The sequence below is a fragment of the Lates calcarifer genome, unplaced genomic scaffold, assembly GCF_001640805.2.
Source record: "Lates calcarifer isolate ASB-BC8 unplaced genomic scaffold, TLL_Latcal_v3 _unitig_4511_quiver_746, whole genome shotgun sequence".
Taxonomy (NCBI): domain Eukaryota; kingdom Metazoa; phylum Chordata; class Actinopteri; family Centropomidae; genus Lates; species Lates calcarifer.
In genome coordinates this window covers 89126-113173 of record NW_026116944.1, presented here as the reverse complement: position 1 = coordinate 113173, position 24048 = coordinate 89126, and the positions used below count along the sequence as shown (strand labels likewise).

The following is a 24048-nucleotide window of genomic DNA, read 5'->3' as shown; positions in this document are numbered from 1 at the left end:
AGGAGAGCTAATTTCACTCTTTACAGCAGCCAGAGTTCTGTTTTTGCTCAGTTCTAAAGTAATCAAATGCTCTTATCCTAACTTTGTGTGGGAATGTGTGTACTCACAGCTCTCCAGCTGCATCTTACACAGCTGTGTATCCATTGGGAACAGTGTAAGATCCAAGGGACATGACAGCGTTACCGACAACCTAAACATACACACACACACACACACACGCACATATAAGGTTAATCAGGAGAAAGAACTAAACAGCCCTATTACAGGATAATGCTTACTGAATGTTAAAGCACTTGTTTACTATGATTCTAATCAGTGATATGGGTATAAATCAGTCTTGGACAATTTAAAATTTTGGCTTGTTGATGATGACTACCTCATACTGATCAAGACATCTCCATTCCTAAAGATGAAGAGAAGAATGTTGTCCTGGGTGACATCATGGAAATTTGCATTTTTCTCATTGGCAAAGAAAAGGTCTGGTTTCCACAAACACTGGAACATCTTGGGGTCAACAGTTAGTGCCTCACTCTTAAAGTCAGTAGGAAGTCGTAGGCGAGGGTCATTCCATCTCTGGCGAAGAAATATATTCACTCTATAGTCCTGTAGAGAGAGACGTATTAATTTTCACATGACTACTGCTGCTGTTGCTCATTCTACTGCTGCTTCTCCTTCTATTTCTGGTGCTAGTACTATTACTATGCTGCTAATATTATTAATAATAATATTACTGTGTTATGTTTTGATCAGTGTGAAACAGTTGGGTTACCCAAATTATGAAAATACATTATTTCAAACACCTTAGTGGTATCTGTGTGTGTGTGTGTGTGTGTGTGTGTGTGTGTGTGTGTGCGTGCATGTGTGTGTCACCATAGTGGTCTCCTGGATGGACCCAAAGCTGTTAATGAAGATGTTCACCCTGGACTCAACTGGGATACCTGAAACACACATAAGACAAACTTAAAGCAAAATGACACTCAACTATTCTACTCCACATAAAAATAGCACCATAGATATATACAGATATATCATCTGACCTAACGTTCTACTGTAAAATGTTGGAACAGCACCTTTTCCACAGAAAATTCCAGATGAATGCACTAAAAGGATGTACATACAGTGGTAGCAGTGGTAAACCCAGTGGGTTTAGGTTGCAGCAGGCCAGGTCGAGCATGCACTATCCTTCAGCAGTCCAACATGCCATTCTAATCACTGCCACCAGGAGTCACAAAGGCGCTCCCTAATCAATACACTACCATCTGTGTGCAGTACACAGTCTGGAAGCAGTATCAGTGGTTGTGAATGCTTTTAATATATTTCATTAGGTAGAACAGACATGTCAAACTCAAGGCCCGCCAAATCCAGCCCGTCACTTCACTTTATGTGGCCTGCGAGAGCTTTCAAAGACTGTGATTATTATAAAATAAATCCTATGCCACTGTACATAAGTACAGTGAATGCATCTCAATTTTGTTACCTGTGCAATGAAAGCATCTAGCCACTGAGTGTTTCAATAACAGCCATTTCCTACAGCGGTTTTTCAGTCAGTGATGGGGTTCGAAAAAATGTTAATAGTCCCAGGATGTCCAAGAAAAGAAGAGTTGATGCAGAGGCAAGGTAATTTAATGAGAGATGGGTGAACGAATACATTTTTGTGCTTAATGGAGACAAGCCGGTATATCTTCTTTGCTACGAGGCAGCAGCAGTGCCAAAAGTAACAGCAAAAATTATGCAGCAGTGAAAGCCAGCTTTATTGTGGCTGAAGAAATCGCCTGAGCTCCAAAGTGTTTTTCAGAAGGTGCCCTGACCAGAGACAAACAGAGTCCAGGAACTAGCTGAAAATCTGGCTGAAGAAGTGTGCAATTATCTGGCTTTTTAATTAACCATTGACGAAAGCACTGACAAAACTGCTACAATGCATTTAGACATTTTTTAAGAGGCGTGAAGGCAGACTTGTCTGTCAGTGAGAAACTCTCGGATGAGGATGTGGTGAGAGAACTGGCTTGGTTGGACTGGTGAAAGAGAGTCTTACAGTTAAAACTGGCCATTTTAGGTCAACCACAATGCTGTTGTGGCCCAGGATGAAATTGAGTTTGAAACCCCTGAGGTAGACAGTTATGGCCAAATATTGATTTAATGTTCATTTTATTTCTTACTCCCTCAGGGTGTTAGGATTTGGCAGTATGCCTCTCTCCCCTCTTGTGTCAGTGTGTTTCCCTTCCCTGTGTGTCCTGCTTGTCTCCCCCTGTCTGTGTTTGTTTTCCAGGGCGTGGCCATCTGGTTATCTCCTCCTACCTGTTTCCCTCCACTCAATCAAGCACTCCTGACTTCAGTCTGGTTCATTACCTCACCTGACTCCTGCTGCATTTATACCTGGGTCCTTCACTTCAGTCTTCGTCAGATTGTCCGTTTGCCTGCATGGTATTCTAGCGCATGACTCCTAGCTTTTGAAACCCTCTCCATTAGCTGGCTAACTTTGTCTCTCCTCCTAACCCAGATATCAGTACCTCACCTTTGCTCGCCTGCCACGCCCTGGAGATTTGTTCTTTGAAGTTTTGACTCACGGCTGAGTCCACCTTTTGTTGGAAGCCTGCCTGCCCGCTCCTTTGTCAAGTGTTTCTGTTTTTCCTCAATAAACCCTTCTTTATCATTCCAAGTTCTGCATTTTGGCTCCTTTTCTGTTTGTGAATCCTAACACAGGGAGCTGGTACCACCATCAGAAAACAATGAATGAGAACAGTCTGGACAGGGAATGCCTTGTGTGCAGGGAAGGCAATACCAGCTGACTTGTGGAGCAATGCAGTGATCAAGAAGGAGTATAAACCTGTGTGAGTACAGGCAGATGGTTGGAGACCCAAAAGTCACTCTTTTGGCAAGAATTAATGACTTTATTTCAGGCAGCCATTGGTAGGTCAGTGAGCAGTGGAGTGATATACATTTTAGACTGATCAAAGACCAGATGCACTGTAACTTACTTACTTGCTTGCTGCTGTCTGTTCAGCAGTTAACTCTGTTGTTAGTTTATTTATTTATTTATGAAGATTGGGGCACGCATGTATGCAGCAGCTCGACACTCTGTTTGATTGCAGAGTTTTTGTGTGTTATTGTGTGTTTTCTGTTATTGTCCGCACTCCAGAGGCTCAGATATGTTATGAGTGAGCCAAACTCCTCGCTGTAGGAGGACAATGTCTGGTGTACACTACAGAAAAACCGGACTACATTCCACCGGAGATACTGCGTCTTGAAGCTCCCGGGGACACCACTTTCATCCCACCTAGGAGGCGCCAGATGCGACGCAGGGAAAGAAGACAGAAATGGGGCAAGATGAGCAGCCTACACATTAGGCTAAGAGCAAGACCGCATCAACCAGCTCTACTAAGTCTGTCTTTGGCCAACTGCTGGTCACTCATCAACAAGATAGACAAAATAAGACTGAGGATTACATCACACAACATGGGCAGCTGTGTGACAGTATTTACAGAGACCTGGCAGGATAGCAACATTCCTCATCGGACTATTGAACTAGCAGGCCATATTGCTTACCAAGCAAATAGAAGTGCATGCTCCAATAAGGGCAGAGGGGGAGGAGTGTGCATTTATGTTAACAACAACTGGTATACAGAAGTAGACATCACTGGGATACAATACTTGGTGGTGAAATACAGGCCATTCTATCTACCAAGAGAGTTCTCTGCCATTCTCATCACAGTGGCTTACATACCACCACATACTAAAGCTGGAGGAACTGTATTGTTCTATTAACGACCAGCTTATAGCTCACCCAGAGGGAGCTGTGATTGTAGCAGGGGGGTTAGTGAGAGGGCTGCATCGATGCAGGACTGTTTTGGGAGTACAGACTTGGGAAGTGTTCTCTCAGGGAGCTTCTTTGGGGGAGTACACCTCGGCTGTCCTGGACTACATCAACTTCTGCACCAAGGCTGTGCTAACCACCAAAACCATCAGGGTGTTCCCAAACCAGAAACTGTGGTTGAACAGCAATGTCAGATCTCCGCTTAGATCAAGAGATGCTGCCTTTAGGTCAGGCAACATGCTGGCCTATACTGAAGCCCAGAGGGACCTGAAAAAAGGCGTCAGGGAGGAAAGAACAAATACAGAGCGCACTGAGGGACAATTTGAGAACAACAACACCCAAAGAATGTGGAGGGGATTAAAACCCTGACCTGACTACAAGAACACCACACAGGTCAGTCAGGACAGGGTCTCCCCAACACCCTGAACCACTTCTTTGCTTGCATCAATAAACTCTAATGTGGAGGAAGAACAGGAAGTACTCCACCTGAAGAGGAGCAGGTGGAGTACTCACACTCCAGCACCATCAGGTGAGATCCACCCTAAGGAGGATTGATGCCACCAAAGCGGCTGGACCAGACGGAGTGTCAGGCCATATACTGAAGACCTGTGCCGATCAGGAAGTGGGGGTCTTCACCAACATCTTTAACCTCTCCCTCCAACAAGCTGCAGTACCCATCAGCATGAAAGCCACCACCATCATCCCCACACCAAAAAAGTTCGCTGTCACCACCCTCAACGACCACCGCCCAGTTGCACTCACCCCAGTTATCACGAAGTTCTTTGAGAGGATCATATTAGCCCACATCAATGACACCATCCCAGCTGACCAGAAGAGTCACCAGTTTGCTTACCGAACAAACAGATCCACAGAGGACACCGTCTCAATTGCACTTCACATAGCCCTGTCTCACTTAAAAGCATCCAAATACGTACATCAGGATACTCTTTGTGGACTTCAGCTCTGCCTTCAATACAGTAAACCTCCATAAACTAGTTAAAAAACTTAAACCTAGGACTCTCCATCTCACTCTGTTCAAGGATTATGGACTTCCTAACCAACAGACCACAAAAGGATTGTCAGGATAGGGAACCTGACATCATCAACCACAATCCTGAACACAGGTGTACCACAGGGGTGTGTATTCAGTCCTACCCTCTTCACCCTCTTCACCCAGGACTGTATCCCCCTCCAGTCCTCCAGCACCATAGTGAAATTCGCAGATGACACCACTGTGATGGGTCCCTTCTGTAACAACACGACCTACTACAGACAGGTCCAACATCTGGCCAAGTGGTGCAACAGTGGTGCAACAACCTGGTCCTGAACACCACCAAAACAAAGGAAGTCATTGTGGACTTCAGGAGGTCCAGTGGAACCACACAGTCCCCACTGTACATCAACGGGGAGGAGGTAGATGGGGTGGGATCCACCAAGTTCCTGGGTATTCAAATAACTGAGAACCTCAGGACCTCATGGACACTGACCACCTCCAGCCTAGTGAAGAGAGCTCAACAAAGACTGTTCTTCCTCTGGAAGCTGAATTAGGCTGGTCTACTGTCACCACTACTCATGAACATCTATAGAAGCACAATAGAGAGCATTCTGTGTCAGTGCAGCATAGTGTGGTATGCGAGATGCACAGAGGAAACCAGGAGGGATCTGTCCCGGGTGGTTATGACAGTGGAGAAGATCGTGGACTTGTACTCCTAGACCTTGACTTGGTGTATGTGGACCACCTGCAGAAGAAGGCAAGATCCATCAGCACCAACAAACAGGGACATCTGCCTGTCCCTCTACCATCAGGGAAGAGACACCATATTCTAAAAACCCAGACTACCACACTGAGGAACAGCTTCTTCCCCAGAGTTGTAGCATCTATCACTCCCCCCTTCTTCTATCCTATCCCAACCCCCCACTCACACAGATAACTGGTACCTAATCAAAGGACTGTCTTTCTCCAGATCGTGCAATATTAGTTTCTCTGGGCTGTGCAGTATCTGCCACTTTTCTACCTCCTTGTATTTATTATCGTCGCTATTATTTATTGTCTGTCCTTGTTAATTATTGTTTTATACTTTAATTACATATTGTTTTTATCTATTGTTGGTTTGTATCTTTTAGTATTGTTACCATGGGAGAGTGTCAGACCAAATTTTGCTGTACATACTACAATGGCAATAAAGCTTCCTCATGTCCTTATTTATTTTGGTTGTTCTTGAATGTATATGATATGTATATACTAGGGATGCACCGATACTGATACCAGTATCGGGTATCGGGTCCGATACCCTGTTCCTGTACTCGTACTCGTACTCGTAAAAGTGTTGCGACACCACAGCCCAATACCACTTTACGGCAGTGTGACATTTACTTGGGTGGTCAGGTGCTAAGTGAGAGCACGGAGGAGCAGTGTGAAGGTATTTCAAAGTGGATGATGGTGACTAAAGTAAAGCAGACTGCAAATTATGCTCTGATAAAACATATAAAAAACCAACACGACGCCAAGTTCAAAGCGTTTGCTAGTAATGTAAAACAGCAACAACCAACTTTGCAGGAAACTCTGGAGAAGAGGGAGAAGATGTTAAGAGACAACCCGCGCGCAGTGAAAATAACAGAGGCTCTTACCCAGTACATTGCTCTTGATGACCAGCCATTGTCAGTTGTTGATAACATGGGATTTAAACGTCTTCTCAGCGTACTGGAGCCGAGGTATGAGATCCCTAGCCGACACCACATCCGACTGTGAAGCACATCCGCAGCCTGTTGCAGACGCCCTCACCACTGATTTGACAGCATACCGGTCCTCATCGTTAACTGCACAGCAGATGACAGTGATTTACTCCGAAGTTGTCTGCATGCAAAATAGGGTCCACCAGCAGCATCGCAGGTGTGTTGATGACATGCTCAGACATGTCAAGGTCTGTCATGTGCTACTGATAATGCAAAAACATGATCAAAGCATGAGTAACACTGGACTCCTGAGCCTGCTGTGTGTCGCACACACCATCCAGCTGGCTGTGCTTTTAGCACAGAGGAGCGTGGCTGATGCTGTGGCAGGAAAATAGTTGGACATTTTAAACATTCTGCCTTAGCCTATCCTGCCTTGAAGATATTCTGTTTGTTAAAAAAAGATGCAGTTGGGGCGCGTACCACATGGGCCTAAGTGCCTTGAGCAGCTGGTCCCCGGATCGACTCCCAGTCTGGCTGGACCTTTACTGCGTGTCATTCCCCCACTCTCTTTCCCTGTTTCCTGTCTCCTCTCCACTGTCCTGTCAAAATAAAGGTGAAAAGCCCAAAAAAATAAAAGATGCAGTTGAATGCTAAAATGTCAATAACAGTACTTTAACAGTACTTCTATCTGAGTAAAATGTGTGGCAGTGCCATATATAATGGAATGTTCAAATGTCAGTCACAGCAATTTCTTACAGCCAGAGAATGAAACAATATCTGATGAAAATAAAACACGTTTTCAAGTAAATGTACGAAGTGTAATGTACTCGTAATAAGTACTCGTATCAGCACTCCGTATCGGCAAGTACTCAGATCCAAGTATCAGTATCGTATCGGTTTGGAAAAGTGGTATCGGAGCATCCCTAGTATATACATTCAATTAAAGCACATTTATGTGATGCATAGGAGTCCCACACATACAAATGCATTGTCTGTTAATGAAACATGTACATTTTTACATTTTTTCACTGTGTTACTTCTAATACATTAAATAAATTTACTTTTTCCTCTTTTTGTCAGTGTATTGTCAGTGCTGCTTTTCTATGAATTGGACTGTTGATTTTGTATCTATCATTTGAAAAGCCTGAATTGAAAAGTACAAACCCTAATTCTCAGAAATCTGCAATCTTCAGATTGCCAAATGTCTCAGTACATGCTGCTGTAACATATTAATTTAAACTATTGCTGATGGATGGGGTGTTTCTGGACTGGAGAGAGAGGGGACTGCGCTGTATTTTTTTATTTAAGTGCAGTGCAGAGCAATTGCATGTGATATCATCAAAACATTTTTGATTGAAAGGCTTAAGAAGTGGTTATGACTGTCTGACTCAGTATGTAACAGGTTTGCATCATATCTGAAGGAACAACAATATTCTGTGTCTCTTGAACTTCATCTCTAAAAATGTTGTCACTACAGGCTATGCAAATTTTCTTAGGGGGACATATTTGTAAACACAGTTTGTTTGTGAAAGGTGTGCACGTAAAGGAATGAAGTTTGATCTTGAACTTGCAAAGTTTCTTCTCAACTGGTAGCTGTTGCTGGCTATATTGTGATGGCAAAACTTACAAATAGCTCCTTCAGTGAAAAATACATTCTTAATTCTGAAATGTTTGTCACCACTTACCTGTACAGTTTGTGCCCTACCTTGAAAGTTAGGTCTTATTCTTGGGTCATAACTGACCATCAGACGGTTCAAGATGTTAGAGGTGGAGTTAGCTGGAACCTGGGCCAAGTCTTCTGGCGACAACTGGCTGTTGTGATATTAATGGAAACAAATGAAAATAATTAACATACAAAACACTGGAAATATAAGACGTTTTTTGATTCTTAAATCCTAGATGCGGGTTAGAGTACCACAAGGAATCTGTCAGACTGTCAGATGGCGATATGAGATCGGCTGATCTCAGAACAAAGAAACAAAACTAGCCAGTTTGTTTCTTTGTTCTGTACCCTGTCTGTACTGAATAATATACAAAAATACTAAGAGTATGATTTATTTCTCATTTCCTCTAAAATACCCAATCATTATTCCCTTGTTCCCTTTAGTCTCATTTTCTTCCACTGTATCTACATTTAAGTACCTTTACATATTTTATTGGTATATGATTCACGTAACAAAATTACACTGTAAAACACAAGCTGTATTATAAATTGTTACCTATTCTTTTATTAATCTACATTTTATACGCACAAAACACAGGGGAAAAATATTAGATAACCCTCTTAGCTTCTTGTAAGCTTGTCATATAATGTAAAGTGAAAATGCTTTGCTTTCACACTAGCACCACACCTAACATTAAAACAAGAGAGAGAACATTTACTATAATGTTATTCTAACTGGGGAAAACAATAACTTGGCAAGGCTATCTAAAACTCATTTTAAGTTGGACATGGTCTCTTAATTATTTTCCAGTATTCTTTTCAAGATTCTGTTCATCCATAGTCCAAAGACTGCAATGAATGGAGGGGACCATGCTGTTAATCTTCATGTTGATTTCTAGGCAGAGTCTGTGGGAATAACATTGCAGGGGAAGTTACTCAGAAAAATGTCACTAATCCCAACAATGAAAATTGTAATGAGATTTTTTTTTTAAAGTTCTCATAGTAGGGCACCAGATTCATAGGCATCAGATTTGACAAGTATATTGGTTATTGGTTATTAATACCTCCAATCCAATCAATCTAATATCTGAAGCTGTAACATCCAAGAAACACACACAAAGACTGGGTCTAAATATATATGGGCCACTCACAGGGAGTAAATGATAAAAATAAAGATGTACAGGTGATGAAACTAACATGTTTAACAACTGGTAAAATTAGAAAAGTGATATGGTGGAAGCAAATAGGTTTAGACTGCTACTGTATGATCAAATTATCACCAAATCCAGATGGCATTTGACCTTTGAGCTGGTCATATAATTCTCAACATGCTAATGGATTGTCTGGGGTTAGAAAGGCTCTCTCTACCTGCTTCCTATCACTGGATGATGGGAAAGTCAGACCAGATGGGGGTTTAGGCCATAATTTTACTCCTACTCTAATGCTGTATCTGGTACATGTCCATTTACATCTCCCCCACTATGACCTCACCGATGAATGAAGCCAGCGTTGATGTTGCTAAACTGGGTAGAGCCTCCCTTTGCTCTCAAAGCACACTCAATTCTTTGAGTGTTGGACTCATTCCTTTGAGACTCTGGTCCATGTTGACATTATTACATCACATAATTCAGTGGGAATCAAGTAACATTCTTGCCAAAAGAAAATTTGAGACGTAAAACTATTTAATTATTGTCAACTGCTCCATAATGTACTACACACTACACACTGTGCACCATGCAACTTAATAGGGACATTCTGTTTGCAGTGGACTTTGAAGTTTTTCCTCTGTGTTTTTATCATTATTGTTATTATTCTCAGTATTTATTGCATGCCTTTTTATCTTAAGTTTGTGGATGCTGCTGGAACTTGTGAAATTTTCTATTTTTCTATCTATCTATCTAATGTTTCTCACAGGTATTGGAATCAAATTATTCATGTTTGTGTTAATGCATTGTCTTTCTTTAAGTATTAGTGCCACCAAGTTATATCTCTGTCTTGTACAATGCCTTAATTGATCATGGTGGAAGGTGAATATTACATGCCTGTGAGTATGCCTGTGAGTATTCCAGATTAATATTTTAGAGTGTATTAATAAATCATATTTCCTTCTAACTGAGACAAAGAAAGTTAGGACAAAGAATCCTGACTGGCTGAGACCACCTCACTCCACCTTTAAACCTGTGTTTTAAACCACTTTAATCCTCAGTGTTATGGTCCCCCTCCTCTTCCCCAGTTCCTGCCCTGGTTTTGTCTCTGTCCCATCTTCCCCTCCCCTTCTGTGTGTGTGTGTGTGTGTGTGTATGTGTGTGTGTTTGTGCTCTTTCCATAGGAGTGTGGCATGGCATCAGCACACCTGCAGTCAATTAGCTCACCTCGCCTGTTCATCTACCCTTGTACCCTTTTATCTTGTCTGTGCTCGAGTGAGCTCTCAAGTAACCTTGACTCTCCTGTGCCTAGTTTCCTACCTGTGCCCCTGTCTACTCCTGTGGATCCCCAGCTGTGTCTACAAGCCTCTCTAGAATGTGTCACCATGATAACTGGAAACATGGCCTCTGGGAGAATACGCCTGGATTCTGCATTTCCATGGTTACCACCGCAACCTCAGCCGCCTGGATTCCAGCCAAGTCTTCGTGCCGCAACTCACAGTAGGCCAGTCTTAACATTCTGCTTGTGACAAGGGTTTACTGAGGGTTAAACCTAGGCCGTGTTTTTGTCCTTTTTTGAGAGAAGAGGCTTTCTCCTGGCAACCCTTCCAAACAAGCCATACTTGGTCAGTCTCTTTTTAATTGTACTGTCATGAACTTTAACATTTAACATGCTATCTGAGGCCTGTAGAGTCCGAGATGTAGCTCTTCTTTTCCAATTTCTCTGAGCTTTGCATGGTCTAACCTTTGGGTTAATTTGCTGGGTTGTCCACTCCTAGGAAGATCTGTCTTGAATGTTTTCCACTTTTGAATAATCTTTCTAACTGTTGCATGATGGACTTCAATTTTTTTTGGAAAAGGCAATAAAACCCTTCCCAGCTTGATAGGCAGCAACAGTTGCGTCTCTAAGATCACTACTGATCCTACTAGGCATTGTGTTAACACATACGTGAATGCTCCAGACCGGCAAACTGCCAAAACTTACCTGCTACTTACCTGCCAAGAATTGTTGAGGACCCAGTGATTTTTTAAAATTATGTCCTGATACATAAAACCATAGAATTCAGGGTGTACTTTCTTTTTCACATGACTTTACATCACACTAATGTATGTAATAATTATGTGGGTCCATGAAATAAAAAGTAAGAATATTAATATTTGAAGTAAGGCTAACTGTACCTACTTCTTTTCACAAAAAAATCACAAAATTCTATAGAGATGAAATTATTCTATCTCTATATTATGTTTTTATCTCTTTATCTTAAAGAGCTTCTCTGTATTAATAGAGTTTGTCTTTGCTTCATTTTGATGAAGGTGAAGGAATTGCATGTACTTGAAAGTGCTTGAAAAGAGCTGACTTGACTGTTTATCATTATTATTGCTGCATAACTGCACAAAATAATCATTGGAAAATCCAATTTACACTCATTGAATGAGACACCACTGTCCAGTTTGGGACGGAAATCAGGGATATTCATTTTGATATCAATAGCATGGTGCATGGTGAACTAACAGCAGGTAAAATGAGCAAAGTGATCTGGTGGAAGCAAATCATTATAGTCTGTAACTATAATCTATTTGTACTGAATTTTGAGATATCTATTGATAGCAGAATTTTGAGTTGACTTATTTTATCATCAACCCTTGTCATGAGCAGAATGTTAAGACCAGCCTACTGTGAGTTGTGGCAACCATGGAAATGCAGGATCCATGGAAATGCAGCATCCAGGTGGATTCACCCGGAAGTTACTTGCAGTGATGGATTCTCAGGTGTCTCAGCGGTTCAACTTCAGATGAATTTACTCACAGACTTCCTGTCTCTGCAAACTTAGTTTCTTGCAGGTTTGTTTACAAACAGTCGTGTAATCTGCGGGCCTCTCTCGCAGGTTGAGGAAAAATAAGTTCTCACATAGCCCACTTAAGTTTTCTGGATAACTTTAGAGGAGGCTGGTGTCGGCCAGATGACTCTAAAAGTCTCAAAAAAAAAATTTGTTCTACATATTCAGATACTTTTGTTCCTTTGGCTTAACTTGACATTGTTGGGCTTAAAGAAACAGAGAAAATCACTTGCGTGTATAGACAAAAGAAAAAGTTACTTGCGGAGCATGTGGTGGAAAGACAACAAAGAAGAACAGAGAAAATTAAAGTGCATGGCAAGTGGCTGTGTAGCTTGGAGCTGATTTCAACCAAAGGCGTTGTCTTTTGCACACCAGAGTTTTTATTCTCTTGAGGATGGTTTACAGGTGGAGTGAGGTGGTCTCAGCCAGTCATGGTTTGCTGTCCTCACTTTCTTCGTCTCAGAATGAAATATGATCTCTTAATAAACTCTAAATTATTAATCTGGAATACTTGTGCATATTACATATTCACCTTCCATCATGATCAATTAAGACATTGTACAAGACGAGATATAACTTGGTGGTGCTAATACTTAAAGAAAGACAATGCATTAATACAAACATGAATCAAAACACTTGCAAATCTTAAGACAATTAAGCTGATTAACTACAAAAGAATAAATTGTGTTCATGATTAATAATAAATGAGTAGCATTACAAGACATGAAGAAGAATCATTTGACTCCGATACCTGAAAAACTTTATGTCTAACCTCTTTAGTTAAGCCTAGACATGGTCAATAGATGGCAATATGGTTCCATGGCAGATGTTTGAATTAATTCCTCACATTATTATCTTAGCTTAGCAACATAAGCTAAGATAACATAAATTCAGATTTTCACAGAATTACTTATAAGCATTTGATCAATAAAATGGAGTGTTTTACAATGGTCAGATAATTATTTCATATAGTTTCAAACATTAAACGAAAGATTATCCTGGAATGTGGCGTAATTTACGAGCAGATTTCTGGTGCAGAGAAAGATAAACAATGGAGGAGACAGGACCTAGTTAGGTCTGTGGATCTCAGGGAGTGAAATCTGCATAGTGCTTTTTCAGGTTACGCAGTACACAATGTTTAATGCAGAAACAGTTTTAGAATTGTCTCCTCTGAATGGGCTAATTGACCTTTGACCCTGGCTTGGGAGGAAGAATGTTGGGGAGGCAGAAGAGAGGATGGGGGTTCAGGTCGTAATTCTCAGTGACCATACTTTCACCTTGTTGCAGTTCTGGGAATACTAATATAATTTTTCTATGAATTGTGTGATAGTTTTATCATAGGTGCCAGGCAGACGTCAGGCTGATGCCGATGTCGCTACATTATCATAATTAGTAAATCCTGACCACTTGCAGGAATTTTCTGTATTATACTGCAGTAAGTGAATGGATATCACCATATTTCATGATTGCTCAATTGTTGCAAACCCTTTCTCAACCTTACAAATTAGACATTATGTATCTACAGCAAAATATAAGGCACCAGAAAGCATTAAGATAAGCAAGTAAATAAAACCACAATTGTCCCTCCTCTGTCCCAAACATAAAGCAAAACAGTTACATGGAATACACTAAAGATCATTATGCCTAAAAGATCCCCCGCAAAGGGTTATTTTAGCAGTGGAAAAAACCTATAAAAAGGTCAATCAAACATTTGTCACACTGAAAACGGAGCAGGAGAATTTGTTGTGCTTTTAGAAATGTGATAAATATGGGGAATTTTTGGATTCTTCACTGACTTTGTTGTTGATAGCTGATTTAGCCTCAGTGTCTTATGTGAAGCACTTTTAAATATCATATGCAATAAAATATTCTTTCCTTTCCTAGTTCTCAGTCTTGGAAGTACTGACACAGTAATGACAACATGATCAGTGAGGATGCAGTTGGAGAATACAGTATATTTACTTACGATGGACAAACAACTTGCTTGCCTTTTTTCCCCTTCTTTGTGGATTTTCCCTCTTTGGTTGTGGTCAGTTGCCAGCAACACAGCAGCAACAGCAGCAGGATCACTGGCTTCAATCCAGCAGCCATGGTGCCTAAAACAGAGTGACATACTGGTCTTAACACATGCTCCATGCAACACAAAATTCAGTAGTTAATGTAAGGGCAGGAAGTGATATATGGAAGAAAATAAGTCACCACCATAATATTTTATTTCATTATAATGTTGAGGTTATCAAAATGCATTATTTTCTGTAAGATAATCTGTGCTCCAGTCCCCCATAATAAGACATAGTACTTAAGGAGAAGTCCCCTAAAATGAGCAGGAGTAAATGCGGCCTGGCCACTCACTGTAATGCACTGTGCCAAGCAAAAGACAAGAGACTTCATACAAATTGTGTAACAATGTACTGTGTTTATATTGTGCAGGCAAGCTAGTAAAAAACAGCTAATAAATTGACACTGATTAAGGATTAAACCCACAGGGTTGTAGAGAGTGTGGGAAAGTTGGCAGTTCATCCCCATTGTGTATGTTTATGGTGTATTTATTGTTATCCATGTTGAGTAGCCATGAAGCTAAAGATAATTTACCAGTCTGTGCAGAAGTGCTGCGTCTAGGTGTTTTTATACTTGTGTCCAACTGTAATCACAGTGATACGAGACATGGAGTCACAGGTATATTTTCTGTAGCTTCATTCATTCTGTTGTGAGATGTTGTTTGTTGTTTGAGTTTGCATAAAGGCAATATAACGCCTTGTAATGTAGCCCCCCCAGCAAAAGACAACTTTCTCATTTGAATTGTTGACTTTCAAGATCCCAGTGACAGGCATGTTTGACCAATCATCATGTCAATGGTCTGTTACTATGTATACTAATCACAGCCAAGTACTGATCCCCATCCTTTGCTCTTGGAGTTTACATGAGTAAGATTACTGCATCTGAAACAGCCAGCAGCTGCTTAGTGCAGCCTGCAGAAACAGGGGGAAACAGCCAGCAGTAACAAAAGCTATTTACCAGAGTCTCTAAAGGTTGCTAATTAACATGCTATAGGTTGTTTAATGTGTACTAACATGGACATGTAAAAATTGTCTTTGCAAGTGTTAACATTTAAGGACATTTGTTTCCCAATCACATTAAAAATGTTCCATTGCTCTAATATTAATGCCCTTCCTTTATAATTTATGCTGCTATTTTGTATTATTTTATGTTAGCCTTTATTTTACTTATTTTATGATAGCTTATTTCTACTCTCTGTCACACTGTATTACTTTTCCACCTTGTATGCAACTGTTGCACAGCAATTTCCCTCGGGATAAATAAAGCTTCTTGAATCTTGAATCTTAATTAATGTAATATTTTTGGGTACCTTGCTAAGTCAGTACTTAGTAAGCCCCCTTTGGCAGATATCACACCTTGTGTACACTTTTTTTGGCTGGCTAAGAGTCTTTCTTTTTTACCCACTCTTCCTTGCAGATCACTTAAACTTCTGAAATATTTTTAGGCTGCCTTGCACACATAACATGTTTAAGATCTACTCACAGATTTTCAATGGTGTTCAAGTCAGGGAACTGTGAGGGTCATTTCAAAAGCTTCAGTTTGTGTTTCTTTAAGTAGCTTGTGGTGGATTCTGAGGTCTGCTTGGGTCAGTCACTACAAGCTTTGCACACCTGGATTTTGACAGTCTATCCTATTCTTCCAGGGAGAACCTCTAAAGCTCTAGCAGGAAAGTGTGAACTGCTAACTTCAGGGCTCTGCACAGATCTTCCATAGGGTTTATGTCTAAGCTTTGACCTGGATAGGACAGTTACAGACATGTCCTGAAGCCACGTCAACATTGTCCTGGCTGCATGTTAGTTTTCAAATATGGTCCTTTCATCCTAGTTTAATTAGTCTGTCTTTCTTGCTGTTTTTTTAAATTAATTTGCTTCATTACTATTGAGCTTTGGCTAAAAACAAATTGACAGGATTTTTAATTACTTAACATTGTTATGATATTGATTAGGGATTTATGTATTTTGTACTTATGGTTTGCAGCACTTTAGCACATGTATGACAGCAGTTACAGCGCCAGCATGCACTCACTAAGCACTTTATTGGAACATCTGTATACCTTCTTATTAATGCAATTATCCAATCAGCCAATCATGTGTCAGCAGATACAGGTCAGGAGTACTTCAGCTAATGTTCCACATCAAATATTAGATTGGGAAAAAATTATCTCAGTGACTTTGATCATGGCATGATTGGACAGTTTCTGGACAGCAGAGCACTGAATCACACAGGCAGCAGGGTCAGAATTTGGCGCCAATTGTATGAATCCATGGACCTCAACTACCTTGTATCTACAGTCCAGACTGGTGGTAGTAGGCACACTGTTGGCACATTAATACCAATCAATCATTGTTTGAATGCCATTGCCTATCTGAGTACTGTTGCTTACCATGTGCATCCCTTTATGACAGCAATCTACCCATTTTCTACTTCCAGTCACAAAAAGTCACAAAAAATTAACATGACGATGAGTTAATTACTTCTGGGGCCTCCCCAGGTCTAAAGTGAGTGAGTGTACATCTGGCAGACATGTTTCGATTGTTGTCAGTTTTGATTATATTGTGACACTTCAAGACACATTTTATTACATTTAAATGAAAACATAGTGTATATTGTAATTGTCCATATTACCAAACAAAATAGGATAAGGAAGCATGGAATCAAAACTATGTGTTTGACCTGCCAAGATAAGCAACACAGTCTGTGAGCATTCTATTTAACTGATTTCACCATTTACATTAAACCAATGACATGAGAAAAACTACAGTTTATATAATTTTATTGATGGTAAACATTCATTAGTTCATTATCTGTACAGCTTATCCCAACCTATCCCAGCTGACACTGGGTGAGAGGCAGGGTACACCCTGGACTGATCACCAGTCCATCACAGGGCCAACATAAATAGACAAACAACCATTCACACTCACATTCACACCTACAGGCAATTTAGAGTCACCAGTTAATCTGCATGTCTTGGACTGTGGGAGGAAGACAGAGTACCCGGAGAGAACCCATGCAGGCATAGGGAGAACATGCAAGCTCTTCTTGCATACATATCAAATTGTACAAACAAAGTCAAAAGTACCACCACCTACTGCCTTTTCACTGCGGAGAAAGTCACCAGATATTTTAAGAATGGACCATCAATCATAGCACAGCTCTTGACTTATGTGTGTGGTGATTTAATCAGATGGTGTTGCAGTTATAAAATAAATGTGAGCACACAGAGTAGGAGAGAAGCAAACAGATGAAAGGCTGAAACCAGCTGACACTAGGCAAAATGCAAATATGAGACAGTGACGTAAAAATATGCTAATTAGTGTATTACATCATTTAGTGGCATTTAGCAACTTTTACGGAACAAACAAAAGCTTCCACAATCGTTTTCAAGTATGTCCTCAATTCGCACACAATCCAGGTCTTAATGTTTAAGTCCTTAGTGTCTCCTGTGTGTTTTTCCCCGGTTTCTTCCCCTTGTGTCTCCTCCCCCTGTGTGCTGTCTGTGTTTCATTGGCAGAGGTCATGCCCTGACACAACTGATTCCCATCTCCTCATCTCCAGCAGTACATATACCTGGTCTCCTCATTCACTTGTCTCCATATAATTTTGCTACAGTGTGTGGCAAACTTTGGCTGCAGTTTCTTCAGTGAACATTACTTAGTGTATTGTCCAGTTTTGGACACTTTGCTATTCTCCTGTGTTCTTGGTCAAGAGATAAATAAATGTAATAAATGTAAGCATGGCTAAAAGTCAACTTGCTGTGTTTGTTGTGCTTGGATCTCAGTTGCTTAACCTTACAAGACCTACCAACTCAAACAATTAAAATTATAAAGGTGACTTTATAAAAAAAATATCAGCGATACCACACGTTTATATTTTCAAAAATACATATAATGGACTAATAAATTCCAAAAAAAAAAGGATTTGAAAGATTGGGCCGCTGATCTGTGAGAAATGAAAAGTGTATGGTTACATGCTGTTACTTTGCTATTCATATCCACTCCTAACATCTAACACCCTAACATGCCTAACTAGCATTTACTACCCTTCTTTACCAGGTCTCCTTGCACTTTGTCTTATTGAACCATTCTTATAATAATAATAATAATAATAATAATAATACATTTTATTTATAAGCACCTTTCTGAACACTCAAGGACACTGTACAATATACAATAATTAATAAACCTGTACAGTATACAATAATCAATAAAACAACAATGAATAGAATCAACATAAAAGAAATGTAGCTCTACCTCTCTAGCAAGCCGAACTCCACTTTCCCACCTTCCTCCCTCACCTCCTGTTTATTGGAAATAAAATCCTGGTTCACCTCAAACCTCAAGCAGTGGAAATGGACGTTGAATTTAGGGAAGATATTGCCAAGGGGGAGAAGGTAAGTGATAAAGAGAAGGGGCCCCAGGACAGAGCCCTGGGGCACACCTGTAGTGACTGGGGAGGGGTCAGATTTGAAGGATTTTAGTTGTATGAACTGAGTGCGGCCTGACAGATAAGAGCAAAACCAGTCAAGGGGGGTGTGAGTGATGCCAATGGAGGAGGGTCTACTGAGAAGGATAGGGTGTGAGATGGTGTCAAAGGCCGCACTCAGGTCAAGGAGGATGAGGATGGAGAGGAAACCTGTGTCAGCTGCCACCTGCCTATTTTTTCAAGAATTTTGGAGATGAAAGGTAAGTTTGAGATGGGGCGAAGGTTATTATAGTTGTTGGGATCTGAGCTAGATTTTTTGAGTATTGGGGTGATGACTGCAGTTTTGAGTAGTGAAGGAACAATTCAGGTGGTGAGTGAAGAGTGAATGATAGTAGATATGAGGGGAAGAAGGGAGGAAAGACTGAGGAGGATTTGACCAAGGTTGTGGGGAGGGGATCAAGCTGGCATGTGGAGGGCTTGGATTTGCCGATGAGGTCCGAGATTACAGAGGAATCAGGGAGTTGAAAACAACAGAAGGGCTGGGAGTGTGGTAAAAATTCAGGTGGGGAAGGTGGAAGAGAGTCTGAGTACAGGTGCTGGTGAATATTGCAGATTTTTTCGTTAAAGAACATCATTACAGAGTCAGTTGAGTACAGATGGGGGGGTAGGTAGTCAGGAGGATGGAGAATTTTGTTAAGTAGTACAAACAGTGACTTGGTGTTTCCTTTATTAGAGCTGATAAGACCAGAGTAAAAGTTTGATTTGGTTTTTAGCAATTGTGTCCTTGTATTGTAACATATGGGTTTTGTGCATTTCTTTGTGAATAGTAAGACCAGTTTGCTTTCATTGACTGGAGTTCAGGTGTATACCAGGGAGCAGTTGATGTGAAGGAAACAGACCTTGTTTTCACTGGGGCAAGAGAGTTGAGGATGTTGTTTAGACCATTATTGTAGTGAGTTATGAGGTCATCAGGGGTGGAGAGATAGTCCGGGATTGGGATATTGTCAATATTGGAGCAGAGAGTATCTATGTTAATGTCCTTCAAATTCCAAAATGAAATGAGGCGTGGTGATTTGATTGCTGTGAGGTGAGTGCAACATTGAATGACAGGAGGAAATGGTCTGTTACATGGAGTTTGGCAGATGTGAGGTTGAAGGGGGTGAATCCAGAGTATGTCCTTTTGAGTGTGTCGGGAAGTCTACAAATTGATGGAATCCAAAGCTGTGGATGATGTAAAGTCACCTGGACTATTACTATTGCCCAGGTGTATGTTGAAATCCCCCAGTAATATTACATTTGGTGAGAGAGTGGACAGATGAGTGAGTAGAGTGGCAAAATCATTTGAAAAGTCACTGTGAGGTTTAGGGGGCGGGAGACTGTAGCAACGATGGTGGGAGTAGGTCCAGGCAGCTTAAAGACAGTGCATTCAAATGAGACGAAGCCAGGCACAGGTACTGGTAAAACTTTCAAGTTATCGCGGTAAATTATCGCGAGACCTCCACCCCGACCGTTGCCACGGGGATGGCAGATGTAAACAAAGCCCGGAGGAGTGGATTCATTTAATTGAGAAAAGTCATTTGGCTGTTGCCAAGTTTCAGTCAGACAGAGGAAATCAAGCTTACGGTCAGTGAGGAGATCCTGGAAGAGGTGTCCCTTGCTCGTGAGTGAGCGGATGTTAAGCAGACCCAAGTTGACAGTGGTGGTGTCATGTTTGGTAGAGGCATTCGCCGACTTGGCTAAGCTGGCTCATACTCGGTGGTCAACAACCCGGCCGATGTCTCTGTGAGGGCGACGAGAGATGGACCAGAAGGATTTTATTGTTTTGGAGTTGTCATGATGAAAATTCCTGCTGGACCCACGATGGATGTATCTCCGACGAGGGAGGACAGCAACGTTCGGGTGATGGTGCAGCACCGACGGTAGAGGTTCAGGCAGGTGACGGCGGAGCCAGAGAAGCTCAGCGGCTGTATACTGAAAATGCCCAGCCACAGGGTGATGGTGAACCACAGGAAGATCCAGATGAGTGCAGACCACGTATAAAACTTGCTGGTCCACATAATGCCTGCAGCTGTAGGGTGGTACAGTAAGAGCCAGGTGGACGGCTAGGTGCAGTGTTTCAGCAGGTAGGCTAATGTTGGCCCGCTCACACACAAAAACGATCGTGCGATCGTTACTTATGCAAAGAAAAGTGGGTTCTTTGACTCAGTATTTCAGTGTAGGGCATTGTGCAAATATGCAACTATTATTAGGGAAGACATGTAATTGTTGCTGGATCTGTAACCCACCTAAAAATTGGTACCTAAGAAAATTTACCATCCTGAAATTCATAAAAAAAAGTATCTTGTGTTATGCGCAAGTTTAAAAAGTTCATTTGAATAAATTAGTAGGATCTGCTGAGTATTAAATATGTTAAATATTTCATTTATTTACAAATAAATACATAGGCAGATAAAATGAGTATTCAATAAGTCATCAAGATAAAAAGTTCATATTTCACTGTGTAATCAGACACCAATGGTCAGGCTGAGTCGTTTATTTTTTTGAGACATTATTTTCGACACTTTACAGCAGTTGACGAACGCTGGGTGGCAACGTTCTCAAGGTGGCAGCAGGACAGCGCTGTTTACGTCCTTTTCCATGCTTGCTGCAGAAGAAGTCAGACGTTAGATTAGCTCTCTGTGTGAGACAAGGGAAACGGGATCCAGACCTGGGATATTCCAGCGTTTTGTATCTGAAATTTTTATTTGTTGTAATAGCCCGGACCGGGTGAGGTGTGTCGGTGTGAAGGAGGAGCTGTGTTCGCCCGCTCTGTGACGATCTCTACCGCCAGGAGTGACCGTGGCTGTGTGGACTACCGACTGGGATTCTCGATTCTCCAGCAGGACTTGGATTGCGTGCTGTCTACATCAGTAAGATCGTTCCATCATTTATGACTGAAACGACCACTCTTAAAGTGACGTTAGGACTGAGCTAAAGTTGTGCACAACTAAACTAAACAAGACTAAAGGATTAAAGCTGCAGCAAAACATTTATTCTGGCCAGAGTTTAATTTATATTTTTTTTGTTAAAGGGGAAATTTAAATTGTATGTGTTTTGAATAATGCAATAATAATTTTGGTTAAAACAAAAGTACGTACTCGATTTGTGTCTGTGTATCACTCTCTGTGTGAAGTCACTCTATTTCTATGGCCTAAGAGTGATTAAGTTATTCTTTATAAATACATTGTCTTTACCCTCGAACCAGGACACCACTAGTTAGCTGTGGTGATCCCAGGCCTTGAGGTTTATTTTTGCAGTTTTATTCAGACCTGGTTACAGATATATAACAGAATTGTTGTTGTTTGTACATGTGTTGGTGATGGGAGGTTAAGATATATCGGGAAAGGTGCAATGACCTGGTGTAAGGCATTGTGCATTATCTAAGACTGGGGTGTCAAACTCAATTTCATCCCAGGCCACATCAGGATTGTGGTTGACCTCAAAGGGCCAGTTTTACCTGTAAGACTATATAAATGTATATACTCTCTCATATCACATAATTACTGCTGCATTCAATTAGTATTAGTTTTAATAGGAACTTAATTAATAACTAGCTTTGAAAGGGGTGTGTGGCTGCTCACAAGTCAGGAAAGGGCTATAAGGCCATATCTAAATGTTTTCCAGTGGCTACAGTGCAAAGTATTATTAAAAAATACAAGACTGCACTGTGGAAAATCTCAGAGGACATGGTCGGAAGCCAAAAGTGACACCTGTGCTGGCCAGAAGGATAGTGAGCAAAGTGAAAAACAATCCAAGGATCACCACTAAGGCCATCCTAGTGAATCTGGGCTCTGTTTGTGGCAACATCTCAAGGCAGACAGTCCAACGGACACTGCACACTGCTGGGTTCCACAGACGCAGACTAAAGAAGACGCCACTTTTACGCCAGTTTTATGGTCAGATGGAACAAAAATTGAATTGTTTGGCCACAATGATGTATCCTTCATTTGGTATAAAAAAGGAGAAGCCTTCAACCCTAAGAACACCATCCCTGCTGTCAAACATGGTGGTGGGAACCTAATGCTTTGGGGGTGTTTTTCAGCCAATGGACCAGGGAACCTAATCACAGTAAACAGCACCATGAAAAAAGAGCAATACATCAAGATTCTCAATAATAACATCAAGTAGCCTGCAGAGAAACTTGGCCTTGGATACCAGTGGACATTTCAGCGTGACAGCGACCCAAAACACACAGCAAAAGTTGTGAATAAATGATTAGCGGACAAAACCATTAACGTTTTGCAGTGGCCCTGCCAGAGTCCTGACTTGAATCCAGTTGAGAATCTGTGGAGGGAGCTAAAGATCAGGGTGATGACAAGGAGACTCTCCAACCTGAAAGAGTCGGAGCTCATCATTAAAGATGAATGGGCAAAAATACCAGTGGAGACATGCAAAAAGCTGGTCAGCAATTATAGGAAGCGTTTGATTGCTGCAATAGCCAGTAAAGGCTTTTCTATTGATTATTGAGAAGGCTATGAATAATTTTGGACATGCCACTTTTTGTTTAAATGTAAATAAAAGCTGATAAATATTTTTTTCCACAATATTTTCTTCTGGGAGATGCCTGTGTCATTTCTAATCAAGAAAAAACTTGCTGGTTGAATAAAACTAACTTTAAGTCAGCTGTTTGGTATGAATCATTTCATACCAAAAGACTGTACAAACATGCTAACCCAGTGACACACTGCTGTAACATAAATGTTCCAAAGTGTGGATGCACTTCACCAAAGTCAATTAAACAAATTAATGTCAATGAAATTGGTTAAATATATATCTACAATCAGTCATGTTAAAGTAATAACATGGCATTTATCTGTAATTGATCAGCTTCTGTGTGTGTGCAAGAACAATTTTTCTTTCAGGAACTGTAAGCAAGCAAGCAGAAAAAAAATACTGTGGCTTCTATGACTTCTGGAGCTGTAGCAGCCTTCTCCATTGAGGAGCAAATGCCATTTTCCCTTGCATCAAAAAGTACAATAGAAAGAACATGGGGTAATGAATGTCACAGATCAACATAGGTGGTTCTATTGAGAGGACAGGCCTCCCCAAAATGGCTTGGTGATCTTTATGTGTGTCTCTAACAAAGGTTATTTGGAGAGAGAGCATACAAGAAAGACATCCAAGAGACTGAGCAGGACAGATGCTGATTATTTGTTATTTAGAGTTGTGCTAAACTCTACTAACAGCAAGGAGCACTGATATTTTCCTGACTTTTAAATTGTATGTATGGTAATTTGATGCCAATGCAACAGAGCACCGTGCAGCTTTTTAGTCTTGAAATGTATCATTATCGTATAGTTACTGCTGTATCACTGTTTGCAACATGTTGTGACCATTATTATTTCCTGATTATCGGCCGGGCCGATTATCTGCGCCGATATTCAGCATTTTGATGCA

At 40.9% G+C, this 24048-nt stretch overlaps 1 pseudogene; it reads right to left on the bottom strand.

Annotated features, from left to right (window-relative positions):
* Positions 1 to 24048, bottom strand: part of LOC108900089 (glycine receptor subunit beta-like) — an 81377-nt pseudogene that overhangs the window by 34435 nt on the left and 22894 nt on the right.